This window comes from Ctenocephalides felis, unplaced genomic scaffold (genome assembly GCF_003426905.1).
Source record: "Ctenocephalides felis isolate EL2017-DRISC unplaced genomic scaffold, ASM342690v1 CF-g0.4_SCAFFOLD_02031, whole genome shotgun sequence".
NCBI classification, from domain to species: domain Eukaryota; kingdom Metazoa; phylum Arthropoda; class Insecta; order Siphonaptera; family Pulicidae; genus Ctenocephalides; species Ctenocephalides felis.
Window position 1 is genome coordinate 1 of NW_020538185.1, and position 14,853 is coordinate 14,853.

Consider the following 14,853-nt stretch of genomic DNA (forward strand, 5'->3'; position numbering starts at 1 on the left):
AAAGCTGCTTAAGTGTGAGCATGTAATTTATTATATTTGTTATTTTGAAGTTATTATAGTGCGTTCGTCAATATCTAATTTTTCTATTTATAGTTTCAGATTAAACAAAAATGGAAAACGACGCCGGAGAATTTGTTGACTTGTACTGCCCGGGAAATGGTAAGTCCACGTGCCGTCATTTGTTTAATAGTGATTAAGCAAGTTAGTTTTTAATTTGATACAAATCAATATAAAAGCAAGTATCATTTTCGAGTTCTGATTTCTATTTGGCTTGGTAGCACTACACTGGTTATGATGTGCATATTATAAATTTTCTAACCTCACTTTTAGCTCGGCCAGCAATCGTATTATTCACGCCAAAGACCACGCTTCCATCCAATTAAACATTGCCGAAGTTGACCCCCAACCGGCCGTATGACAGATACAAGTAAAATGTATGCTATTTGCGAGCAATCAGAAGGATGGTTGAATCTGATGACTGTATCGGTCGTTTGGCTAAGAAGGACGGTATTGTTGCAAAGTGAGTAATTTGTTTCTGATAAATTTACCTTAGTCCGTTTGTTATTCATTCTATGAGCTACTAGTATTTTCGACCATTCGACGGTCATTCCTACTTTTGTTTGTGCGAATAATTTTAATGGAATGACATTTTTTGATGCGGTAGTACACATATTATAAGAAATCATTTAAATTGACATTGGCAAACCTCCTGGTAGCTTTTCAATTTATTATGGTCTTGGGTGCAATATTGGTAATTGCGCTAATTGTCCATATTTTCCCTTATTTCGTTCACTGGATATTTATGACAAACCTCCTGGTAGCTCTTTAATTTATAATGGTCTCAGGGTGCAATTTTGATAATTGTGCTAATTGCCCATCTTTTCTCTTATTTTGTTCACTAGATATTTATGGCGAACCTGCTAAGTTTTTAACTTATTGTGGTCTAAACTCCAACATTGGTTAATGTGGTAATTGATTATCTTTTCTCTTATTTTGCTACGAGAGAAATTGCCTGTGAATATAATTAGATTCAGTGTGTTTAGTTAGTTCTAATGTGGATTAGCAATTCCGCATTATGAATTTGTTGTATTCATTCTATGAGCCACTAGTATTTTCAACCATTTGACAGTCATTCTTACTTCCGTCCATGCCAAAAATTTTAATGGAATGACGTTTTATGATGCGATAGTACACATATTATAAAAAATCATTTAAATTTGTCATGCTGCTGTTTTTGTTCACTGGATATTTAGGACAAACCTCCTGGTAGCTTTTTAATTTATTATGGTCTTGGGTGCAATAATTAATAATTGTATTGGTATTGTGCTAATTGTCCATCTTTTCTCTTATTTCTTTCACTGGATATTTATGACAAACCTCCTGGAAGCTTTTAATTTATGGTCTCGGGTGCAAAATTTGTTAATGCACTAATTGACAATCTTTTTTCTCTTTTTTACTAGGAGTGAAATTGCCTGTGAATATAATTAGATTCTTTTGATGTTTCAGATAAATTTAGTATGTTTAGTAGGTTCTAACATGGATTAGTAAAGTAATCATTTTATATCAGTATTACTTTTCATATTCTTGCAATCATCGCATTCAAATTTTCCTAATAATGTAATATGTATGCATATTTACTGTAATTTCAATTCATTATATTGGTTTTTGTTTTTTGTTTCAGGAACTTCTAAGGATTTATGACTTAAGAATTATTACAATATGTGATTTGTATTTATGATTAAGTGAATAAACTAAGGAAGTGACATCTCTTTTTAATCGAATTTTTAATTTAATGTGTAAATTTTTCATATAATAAAATTATTAACAACTACTTTAGCATTTTGAGCTTCAGTAATTAATATTTTGTACCATTTATTCGGTACCTTTAATAAAAATAAATTAAAATTTTAATTGCATCAAACGAAATAATGATTTTTGTATCTGAGAACCAGTTTAAATTAATGGTGAAATAGTTTTTGATAAATATTCTGAAAAACTGCCTAATATTTTTGTTCCGCAATAACATGGATTTCATGACAAATTAGTTTTACAAATGTTAATGAATAATCGAAAAAGCAACTAAACAATTGTTTCCACTAAAGATATTTGATGTTCAGGTGGTACATCCGCAAAAGCAAGCAAAAACTTAGGTAAAAGTTACAAATTTTGTTTAAAAATATATTGCTTACTATGAATTAATTTTTTTAAGTGAATATAATTCATTGTGCAGTTTTTTACTATCCGTAATTCGCCAAAACAAGTTTGGTAAAGACTATGCATATTTCTAAATTATTTTGTGAGATACAGCAATTATTACAGTTTATACATTCTGATAGAATATTTGAAGTCACTTTAAGTTTTGTATTTTCAAGTTTCACAACCTTGCCATATCAAACTTCCTAATAACTTTTTCAGTTTCACTTTTGGACACCATGTTTATAATACATGGTGTTACCTTCTCATTAGAATTTTGTGGCATACTGAATCATTTGTTTTTGTGTTCCATGTGGTGATTGTGTAGTAATAAGTGATTGGGTTTTTGGAAATGAATGAAGAATAACTATTCTCTTCTACTAAAGCCGTGTTACATTGATGCGATACATAACAGCAAGAAAAATGTAAGTAATCAAATGTACGAATTTAATATTTTCATATTACAAGAACATGATTTTTATGCATTTTGTCATTATCCCAATATTTACAAAATATGTTTCTTGAAGAATATGTATATTATCAAAATTAATTTTGAATTATGTGATATTTGTTATGATACGATCAAATATTCCTGATACATGATGTCAAATCATCATGATGAATCGAGTTCTTGATACATTGTAGGTAGATCCATTGTGGTACCGTTGTACTCCTCATGACAATCATATTATTTTTACCCTAAATACGCAAATTCATTCAATTATTCGTTTTATTTTTGTTATAGTTTTACCACAAGTGCGATAGATATAATCTTTTTAAGAATGAACAAAAACGTTTTATTCGGTATATTGCGAGCTGTGGGCGCAATTTCTAGAAGTCGTGATCGTTAATACCTATGTGACCACAAAGTACTATATTACATACGAGAACGTACATAAAATAACCGAAGTAATTAAATACACATCGTGGAATTTTAATATTGGTACATTTTTCGAGTTTGTATGCAATTTCGGGCGAAAGTCGAAAGGCAATCCAAAGGGGTTATCTTGAATTCGTGGCGATACTGGATGCCGGACGATACCAGGAATTTGTAATAATGCTTCCTTAAAAAATAGCCTCTGATAACGATGCATTAGATGCATAATTGCATTTTGTTTGTGTGAAACAACATTGCTTTTTATCTCTTCAAAATTAATATGGATTAGTGGTATCGTGGTGTTTCACATGTTGATAGTTCCATTTGACTTATAGGTGTATAAAGTGTAGGAATGGTGAGGTCTTGAGTGTAATGATTTTTTGTTAAGTCAAATATCAATGTTTGGTTTTGGGTGTAGTTGCGCACTTTCAGAATTATAAATTATATAAGATGTGTGTAGTGTATTCAGTTCAGTGGCAAATGAATATTCACGTATTTCAGATATATATTGTTTTGGTTTTGTTGCGTAATTTGCACATTGTCATGGAAATACTAATAACAAATCGGTAAGTGATAAGAATTTATTAACGATTATTTAATAGACCTATCGAACTCAGGATTTGAATGATACTAGATATACTGATTTTGCAGTAATGTTTCTTTTTTTTTTGTATGCGAGAAGAATTTTATTGCTTAAATTACCAATAATGTAATTTATTGCAAGTTTATGTTATGAATAAGAGCGTCTGTTTCCTTTAGATTGACCAGACTCACGCATCTGTGTATTTTTGAATTTTATTCTGTATAAAATTGTTTCATTTTTTACAAAAATTTTGATTTTTGGCCTATATTTCCATGAAATAAACCAAATAAATGTTGAAAATTGTAGCATTTGTACAAAAGTTATACATTATTTTCTATTACTCCAATTTCAGAGGGTATTTATTCTTGGCATTTTTCGCATATATAGCGAAAAAATGTATTGCACTAAAATGGTTAAAAAAAGTCAATGTATATCCCTTAGTATTTACCTTTCTCACATGCACAACAAAACGTCTGTACGATGTTTTTGAATTATGTATAAGGCTATAAGATGATGATTTTTTTTTTAATTTCAAATCCAGGGCAGTTTGTATTAAAATTTTATTGAAAATGAGCATAATACTTTTTATATTTTTGATTTATGTTTTTTCTTCATAATTAAATTTTTTTCATTGAATTAGCTTTAGTAAAATGTATCGCTTTTAGTGCATTGTTTTGAAGTCGTCGTGCCTTGCCTAAAGACATACAAACGGGCAAACAAACTGTTTTCCTCAGTTTTGTGCTAAATATTATAAATGGGAAATTGAATGTTGAAGTGAGACTATTTTTACTACCCATTTTTAGATTTTTGCATTCAACATTTTTCTCTTTGTATCGTTTGGTTATATTATATATAAATTCTTCTTATATATATATATAATATATATATATATATATATATATATATATGATTTTAAGATATTTTAAGGAGTGATATAATTTTATTAACAAGTAAAAGCAATTTCAGAATTATAAATTATATAGGATATGTGTGTAGTACTGTAGTGTATTCAGTTCAGTGGCAAATGAACATACACAAATCAATTTAAAAACTTGTATTTCAGATATATTTTGTTTTGGTTTTGGCTTCTCAAATTCGGGACAATCTGGGACAAACCCGAATCAGGGCTGAATGGTGCTTCTAGAAAAACCCGGGTATGGTCACCTTAATTATGTATGCATATGAATGCGCACTCTCTGTTCATGACAAGACCAATTCTTTGTTTACGTTGTATGGAGTAAATTAAAACATACACACACACACACACATATATATATATATATATATATATATATATATATATATAATAAATAATGGGTGTACTGCCCTAGGGCAGGCCCGTGAGCTGAGTTAAAACTCCAACTCGAATTAGGAAAGAATAGTGTGAGAGATTTCTCAGTGCCATTTCACACCGCAGTGCTCGAGATGGGCTTATTTTTAATTGGAAACATATTTTGATCTATATTTTCAATTGAAAATGAGCATCGCGCTGCCCGATGTCAGATTGCCAAAGCAGGGAATCGAATGCGCGGCCCTGTCTATACAAAGTCAACGCGTTAACGACCTTCGCTACCACACACACACACACATATAATATATATATATATATATTGTTTTTATTTATTAAAATATATGTTTTTACATTCTTGCATACTACATAACAGTCAGGCAGTTTTTTTGTCAATCAAAACTTTATTAGAGTATCAGGCAGATGGATGGTGTAAGAGTTCACAGTGTAATAAGTAATAGTTGATTTAATTCATAATAGTCGATTATCTTGATACATTTAATAATTATATAGACAATATATTTCGAAATAAAATAATATCCATTATTATTCATAGGGAGACAAACAGAACTATAAATAAATTGTCAGTACGTTTTATAACATTTAAATTGAAAAATATATTTTTAACCTTGACCATACTATTTGATTTTGATTATGTTTTTAATAAACTATATTAAAGTATTCATAATTATTGCATTTCAAAAAGGATTATTAAGATCGATCAAGTTTTTTTCAATCGAGGCTGCATTGCGTGAATTATTGTACGCCTTATTCATAATATTTATAAATATATTCTTGAAGTTCATCGTTTCAAACTCAACAGTTCATTTTTCAACTGATCTATGAATTTTACAAAAACGACCGAGCAAGACTTAGAACGTAATCATAACGTTAACTCGACCTTAAACCGTTTGACGGTCGCCAGTTGCCCGTCGCCCTAGAATGAAGGCTCCTGCCAGCTCCTGCTTCCGTTCGAGTGACATCTGAACCCGTAAAGCTCCCATCGACCCCCCCACTGACACGACGACGGCAGAAAAGGAGGGCGAACGAAGCATCCAGCAGGAAAACATCAGATGGAAGTTAGGGCTCGTAAATAACTCGCGCACAATACAGGGACTGATAGATTTATGACGCGGCCGCGGTTTTTGTGGGACGTCGTCGGGGACTGTAGCCGTGCATTGCTGTGCGATAAAACCCCTGCTTCGTGATATGGGCGTCAACGTAGCCGAGTTCTTCCTCTTCTCGCACTCATCACACTACTGCCATCAAAAGTCGCCCGGTTGCGAAGAAAAACCAAGACGGAATTTTGAGCATAGATTTATTTTATTATGTGAACTGACCGCGTAAGAATGATTTACTACGACGCTGTAGGAAATAATACGATACAGAAAATGTCGTGAGATATTTTCGAATCGAAAGCATTGGTATTTGGTCAAACTTGCGAAGAAATTGCTAGAGCACGATTTTGTACGAATTTGCTTATTTTGCACTTGTACTTGGTCAAACTTGTAAAGAATTACTGTAGCACATTTTAGTAAGATTTTTATTATTTTATGGTAATCAATCAATAAATCAATTCAATATCCAATCTAATAATCTATACAATATTAAATAATCATCAATATCTAATTAAAGTTGATTGCCTTTTTTAAATAATGTGTAGCCAAGTATTTATCTAATTAAAGTAGCCAACTAGTTATCTAATTAAAGTTGATTACATTTTTGAATAATGTGTTGCCACTATGGATAGGATAAATAAAGAATTGTGTAATGATCATTATTTCAAGTTTGATAAGAAATGTGTTACACCGGGATTCGCCTCAATTCTCTGACAATCCTTTTTTGTCTATTTAACCATGGAATATAATAATAACATTCTGCCGCATAACCGAAAAAATGCTACGGATAGGCCATGCTACGCTCCGACTTTCATACATTATGCTAATGAATCATACTGAATACTGTCAAAATGTCATGTATTTGCTGTTTATTCAGGCGTTTTGCACATAAACTGCAACGTCACTCGATGTTATGTAGTGGTATCAAAAATACACTGTTATCTAACATCGTTTTTTTTTGACATTTGTGCGGCTTTTAGGTTATGTTTTGTATAGGGTTGACTACATATTGTAATTGGAAACTTAGACCTAGAGGTATTCAGTATTCTGCGACCCTTTAGCATTGTGTCATTTTTTTTATCATATTCTAACTGCATCATACCCGGACCCAATCAATAGATTGGCATCAAATTCAGACATTCTAAGTACTACCAAAAAATTTGCTGATGATGAGATAGGTGCAAATATATAAAAAGAAAATAACGGCAATTAGAAACCTTTCGTCTTATAAACTGTTGGTCCGAAATTTGTCCATATGTGGAATTTTTAGATGGTAACGGTTGATCCATCAATATTTGATCGCTGATACTAAGGGGTTGACTATTATAATTGGAAACTTAGACCTAGAGGTATTCAGTATTCTGCGACTCTTCAGCATTGTCATTTTTTTTCATCATTTTTTAACTGCATCATACTCGGACGCCCAATCGATGGATTGGCATCCAATTCAGACATTCTAAGTACTACCAAAAAATTTGCTGATTTTGAAATGGGTACAAATATATAAAAAAGAAAAAAAAAACAATAGCAATTAAAAACCTTTCATTTATAAGCTGTTGTTCCGAAATTTCTCCTTATGTCGAATTTTTAGATCCATCAATATTTGATCGCTCATACTATGGGGTTGACTATTATTCAACTAAGCATTGAGTCATGTCATTGTGATCTAAATTGATACAATTTATTAAATCTTCATTTACAGAAATAATTGTTTGTCTAGGATAAAAGTGCCTTTTCAAACCTCTAGTTTTAACATAGGTGCTACAAGGCTGTAGAATAACTTTTTGTCGTTGATTGAAATTCTTTAAAGCTGTTATGACTTACATAGTATTTACGCTTACAATTAGAGAAAAGCAATGAAAATCTACTGCTAGGCTCGAGATTTGCTGTATTAATTCTCATATAGGGGTAGATATGGAGTTTATGCATTGCAAAATACCGTCTCGTATACACAATTTTTTTACTGCTAAGATATTTACAAAAATATGTGTTCAAACTATCTTTAGCATCAATAACTATAAAATCCGAAATGATGACTATACTTCTTATTTAATCAATGCTATACCGGCATGCTAATTCCATTCCAAGCACGGCAATTTAAATCCGCAGCAAACATCTTCAAAATGCAAAGTAGTTATCAAGCGATATGCGTCGCGAAATATTCTAATTACCGCGCTGATCTACGGGCGCGCCGATGCCGTATGATAATTACTTTCTCTTAGTCGCGAGTTATGCCCGTATCGCCTCCCGCGCGGGACTCAAAACTCAAAGCCGCGACCCCACGATCGCACGACGGGCCGCTGACACTGCACACTATGCACGGAATGGTAAGAAATAATTACTTCAAAATTCTGCCAAATTGATGAAGGATAACGTTGTAATCTTGAGTTTCCATATGGTAAAAGTTACAGTAAGCACAAAAATTGAGTTATTTTATTTTTAAATTGGTTGATATATCCGAAATTTGATTAACATTTACGGGACGGCACCGATTTCAAAACAATCTACTGTACCGGCTGTGAACTTGATTTCATTATGTATGTTATGCAATTTGTTTGATAAAAATTTGTGGTCATTGATGGATATACATTTATAATATTAATTTATTTTTGATCATTTTATAAAGAATGGTGACGTTCAAAATAATTTCCAAAATGCATAGCTGGTTGATTTTGACATGTTTTACAATAAAATGTGGTTCGCCGCTTTCCTTCTAGTCAGAACAGACAATACAATCTCTTTTTCTTTCTCTTGCATTTAGAATATGCCACTGATACTATTTGTTCAATTTTTTGTTGCCATAATGGTTTGTTTTTTTCTATTATATTGTCTAATAATTCATTTGTAAAATATAAAGTAAAATATTCTATTGGATGTCTTATATTGCTTGGTATTTGTAGTCGGGGTGTTTGTTGATGTATGTCAAACTTGATTATTGAAGGAGAATCAGCACATTTGCTAATGTCTTTCCACTCTTCATTTAATTTGTCGAACTTTTTCTTCTTTTTGTTGGTGGAATAATATCATCATCACATTCATCACTATCTTCGGTGCAAATAGTAATTTCTAAAATTTGTCTGTATGAATGTCTTTTTGAAACTCATCTTCACTACTGCTTAATTCACAAAATTTACCAGTCGTTTTGCCATATTTAAAAGCGCTCGGTCGTTTTAAATATTAAAAAAAAGAATATATTGTAAAGAAAAAGGCTAAAAATACTATCAAAATAACTTAAATTATTTTCAAAATACAACACTGTTTATCACTGCTATATGTAATTTATTCAACTTTTCGATGCAAACTGAGTCATTGTTTATAAAATAGCCTGTGCCTCACAGAGCATGTTTGTCCACTCAGGTGGACAGCCGTCTCCAAAGAGTTAAACATTGTTCATAAGGGTAGTCATATTATCATATTTTATTCTTTTTATTCATATTATTTATTATATATAAATGGAGATAAGATAGTAAGATTTTTTGGGAGTAAGATAGTTCATCCGTTTACCGTCCCGTGTTTAGCGATGTGCCAACGGCCAACATGTCATAGCAGTCGGAATGTATGATAATTGCAAAGCCGACGAATGGCTAAAGTTTCGCTACTTGTATCAGAAAATAGACAGTCGGGTCGTGGGTGGCGCTCGGCGTTGCCCTTATCGCCTGCACGGGAAATGAATACGAGCCACCAGGAGCTGCACGCGGGTAACCAGAAATGCGATCGTCAAATAGTGTTCTAGAATTATTGCAGATTGCTAATTAATTTTCTCTAGCGTGATTTATTGAAATCGTCAATATATGAGAAATGATTTCTATCTTTACATTTCAAGATTTTATGGATGGATGTGCATTTTGCTAGTGTAAAAGTGTTAAGTTTTTGTATGTATGTAAAACTGCTGCAAATAGCTATAGTGGTTTTAAAATTGATATTTGACAATGCATATCAGCTTATCAATTTTTAACTTCCCGTTGGGTAAGTTATCGAAATCGTCCAAAAATCGAAATTGAAAATTTTTACATTTCAAGTTTTGAAGGTTTTTGAACGTTTTGGTATACCTCAGAAAAAAGGATGTGTGTGTGTATGTATGTATGGATACAATTTTTCGTCCACGTTTTGGGGCGCACGTTTCAACCTATTTGAATGGTTCAAAAAACATTCGATTCCTCTTGCTAGGAAGATGTGCTGATTAGTTTTTGGCAAAGACAGGTTCAGTTGTTTCGGAGAAACGGAGCAAAGAATGCAGAGAATAGAAATCGAGTTTTTGAGAGATCGGATCATCGGATTTGAACGATCCAAAAAACATTCAATTCGTAATGACGGGGAGAAGTGGTGATTAGTTGTGGCAAAGGCAGGTCCAACCATTTCGAAGATACAGAGCTAAATGTGCAAAAAATGGCAGTTTTTGGGAGAACTAAGCGTCCGATTTGAATGATTCAAAGAACTTTGTGCTTGTTTTAATAAAATAATTGCTTCTGGAAAAAAAATTTTTGTTTCATTTTTTTTTTCAAAAAAATATTTTTTTTGTATATCGAAAATAATTCAGATTTTAATTGTAATTCTGACTTAAGTTCTAATATACTTTAAACAAATATTTTACAGTCTTATAAATATTAGACAATGTTACAGTATTTATTTATAATAATCTATTTGAAAACATTTAATATTCCTCGAACATTTCGTTACGGTACGGGAAGTTCCAGCAATTTTCCTTAAGGCACGATGCCATACACACCACTAGTTATACATATCTTTTACTAAATTTTGTTTTCTGTATTGATATATAAGAATTTCCAATGTTTAATCAAACATTTTAGCCATTCGAGCAAACTTTTCGATTTTTGTTTTTATCTAGATTATAAACTAGCAAATTATTCAAAATTAAAATGAATGTTATTTTCAAAAATTATAAAATTGTAGAAAACTTATTTAAACAACGCTTATACGCTTCCTTAAATACTTAACAAATCAATTTTTTATATTGAATTTATTTTTATTTTTCTACATAAATAGTGATTTTTTTTTAAATAAAACTAGTTGGTTTGGTATTTAGCCTTGAGGCAAATTACATGAACTTCCCGATATGTGTAAATAATCGACTTGATCAAAAAAATGTGTAAATAATATACTTCATCAATCCTACTTTAAAAAAAACGATAATAATTTTAGCAAAGTTTGACGAATTTTTAAAATTAAACTACTTGTTGTAAGGCCGTAATATTACAGTAAGTTCTATAACACCATGATGTATATCGCCAAAAAAAGTTCCATGAAAGAAGGATTAAATTTTTTTTTTCAACAGTTAATTACAAGAAAACGGCTCGGTAGATTTTCACCTAAAATTAATCAGTATCATTCCCAAATGATATCTTTCGAACAGTTTTTGATTTTTCAAAATCGGTTCGGTAGGATGAGCTTAAATGTGGACGAAAATTTAACACTTTTTTTCAACAGTTAATTACAAGAAAACGGCTCGGTAGATTTTCACATAAAATTAATCAGCATCATTCCCAACTAATATCTTTCGAACAGTTTTTTGATTTTTTAAAATCGGTTCGGTAGGATGAGCTTAAATGTGGACGAAAATTTTAACACTTTTTTTCAACAGTTAATTACAAGAAAACGGCTCGGTAGATTTTCACCTAAAATTAATCAGTATCATTCCCAAATGATATCTTTCGAACAGTTTTTGATTTTTCAAAATCGGTTCGGTAGGATGAGCTTAAATGTGGACGAAAATTTAACACTTTTTTCAACAGTTAATTACAAGAAAACGGCTCGGTAGATTTTCACCTAAAATTAATCAGTATCATTCCAAATGATATCTTTCGAACAGTTTTTGATTTTTCAAAATCGGTTCGGTAGGATGAGCTTAAATGTGGACGAAAATTTAACACTTTTTTTCAACAGTTAATTACAAGAAAACGGCTCGGTAGATTTTCACCTAAAATTAATCAGTATCATTCCCAAATGATATCTTTCGAACAGTTTTTGATTTTTCAAAATCGGTTCGGTAGGATGAGCTTAAATGTGGACGAAAAGTTTTTTCGAATTACAAAGAAACGGCTTGACAGATCGTTGCACAAACTGACAAACGATAGTCCTCACCGAAATACATCAAATGGCTTTTAAATTTCTAAAATCGGTTCAGGCGTTTTTGAGAAAACGTCGATCAAAGTCTAATTTTGACAAATGCCAAAAAGACCATACTGATTTTTGCAAACTTTGACTAATTTTTAAAGCTGAACCAGTTGTCGTAGGGCCGTAATATTTCAGTATGACCTAGAAAACTATGGTATCTTTCGTCAAAAAAATAATCATAAAAATCGTCAAAATTTTTTTTTTAAAAACTTTATTACAAGAAAAACGGCCCGGCCGATCTTAACCAAAAACTAATCAGCACGATTCCCAACCAATATCTATCGAACGGTTTTTGAATTTTCAGAATCGATTCAGAATTGCGGGCTAAAACGTGGACGAAAAATTTTTCACTTTTCTGCAATTTACAAAGAAACGGCTTGGCCGATCGCCGCACAAAACTCAGAGACGATTGTCCTCATCGAGATACATCAAATGGCTTTTAAATTTTTGAAATCGGTCCAACCGTTTTGGAGAAAACGTCGATTTACGGCAAAAAATCTGTTCACACACACACACACACACACATACACACACACACACACACACACACACACACACACACACATACTTTTTCCAAATTTGGTCTCATTCGATTCAGAATGGCTCGAAACGTCGAGAAAACATAAAATTAGCGATTCGGATTTTTTGATGAAAACATAAACTTCTCCTTCGGGAAGTTAATTATCACTATTTGCATTGGAATATTACACTTTAATTATCATATAACATAAAATAAATTATATAGCACAACAATTTCCCATTCTTAATCTCGTATATTGTAACAATAACTGTATATCTCAATTTGCAAAATTCGAAAACGCGCTCAATTACATACCTAATCGTTTTTTTAATCAGCTATTAGTATATAGTTCTAATTATTATTATTATTATGAACTAAAACAATATTCAACAATTATCTTGAAATAAGGTGTATATTATCCTTGGCAATTTTCTTTCTATCGATGCTTTACATTAAATTCTATCCTGTTCCGTAAGATTACATTTGCGGTATTTTTAAGCGTTTATATACTTAAGATGTGAATTATTTACTGAACATCCACAGTTTATTTTACATTAGCGGTTTATGTGGGATAAAATGTAAAATACGAGGCATTTACCAGACTGATTAATATTTCAGTGGCCTTATGTAGATTATATCGCTTAATCGAGATAAGAACCGCTTTGTCTTAATATTATTATACGTATTTCTTCCATTTGTATTACTTGCGACTGCGACTGTTATCTGGGCAATAGATTTTGGAGGTTTTTTTGTTGTTTGCTAAATACCAAAACTTTTTTTAATCGCAACAATATTAACAAAAACCTATTTTTCTCTAAATTTGAATAAACTAGTTATATTCAATATTAAAAACTCGTCTTTAACTAACTAGTAAATTTGTATTAATTCATCTTTGAGTTCGAGATAAAAGCATTTTAATGCGATCTTGTTTTATTGATATATGTATTATACATTACGTGTTATAGTATTATAAAAAAATAAAAAATTGACTTACCTGTTTTTTTGCAATGGACTAGTGGGATATGCATTATAAGTTGAACGGTGTATTGGTTTTTAGTTTTATAATTATTTTTAACATATTCATTTAAAAAAACAGATATTTTTATTTCAAATTATTCGTTGAGTAAATTAAGTTGAAAATCGTTTATATATATATATATATATATATATATATATATATATATGTATATAATAAAACACATATGCACACATATGTATGTATTAATAAATAATTAAAAACTATGGGTGGTAATTGAAAATTGTCGGATAATAAATTGCTCTCTAAGCAGATTGTATTTATTGCTTATATCTTTTAATCTATCTATTTTGACAAAATTGATTGATTATGAGTTATAAAGTACTGGTAAAAATACGAACTAAGCTATTTTTTCTATTCATAATTTCAATAAAATAATACATATTTTACAATTTTATAGTTATGTTGAGGTGCAGTCGTTTTACTTAAACTGCTTTTTACTAAAACTGCTTATTATTCCATCAACAATTCCATCAATTTCAAAATTTTAATTAAAACCTTGATAATATGAAATTTTGAAATTTTGGAATTTTGAACATGTTTTAAACTCAGTTGCGAAAGTTTGAAAAAATTTTATTCGATTATTTAACAAAACATCATAACAGAAATAGTTTTTTATGTTCATTTAAAAAAAGTGAATTCTGAGGATTCTAAAACTTTTTTACAGTTACATTTTTTTTTTCTTTATTTTTACTTCAATATATTATTATTATAATATATAAGTTGTCTTATTGTTGTGAATCCTTGGCCTAGTGTTATTAGAAGGTAGCATAGTGATTGAAATTTTTCTTTAACTGATTTAATTTTTCTTTTACCGATTAAATTTCATTATTAGATTTTATATCAACTATATATATTGCTATATAGAGCAATACAACAAATTGGCAATATAATTAAATCAATAAAATAAAAAATCAATACAAAAATCAACTACCAATGAAATCAATTTCATCAAAGAAGAACCAATATGATATCCCGTTCTCAAATCTTCATACATATATCCATTTTTCTTATGAGATCATATTTTAAATTAAAATGAATATAAAAGCAAAATAATTTATTGAATTCTAAAAATCAATGAGATGCAGAAATAATAATTATCGGAG

General features: G+C 30.6%; 1 pseudogene; it reads left to right on the forward strand.

Moving 5' to 3' along the window:
* Nucleotide 1: 1 nt before the first annotated feature.
* On the forward strand, nt 2–1,763 carry LOC113380287 (annotated as a pseudogene).
* The last annotated feature ends 13,090 nt before the right edge of the window (nt 1,764–14,853 follow it).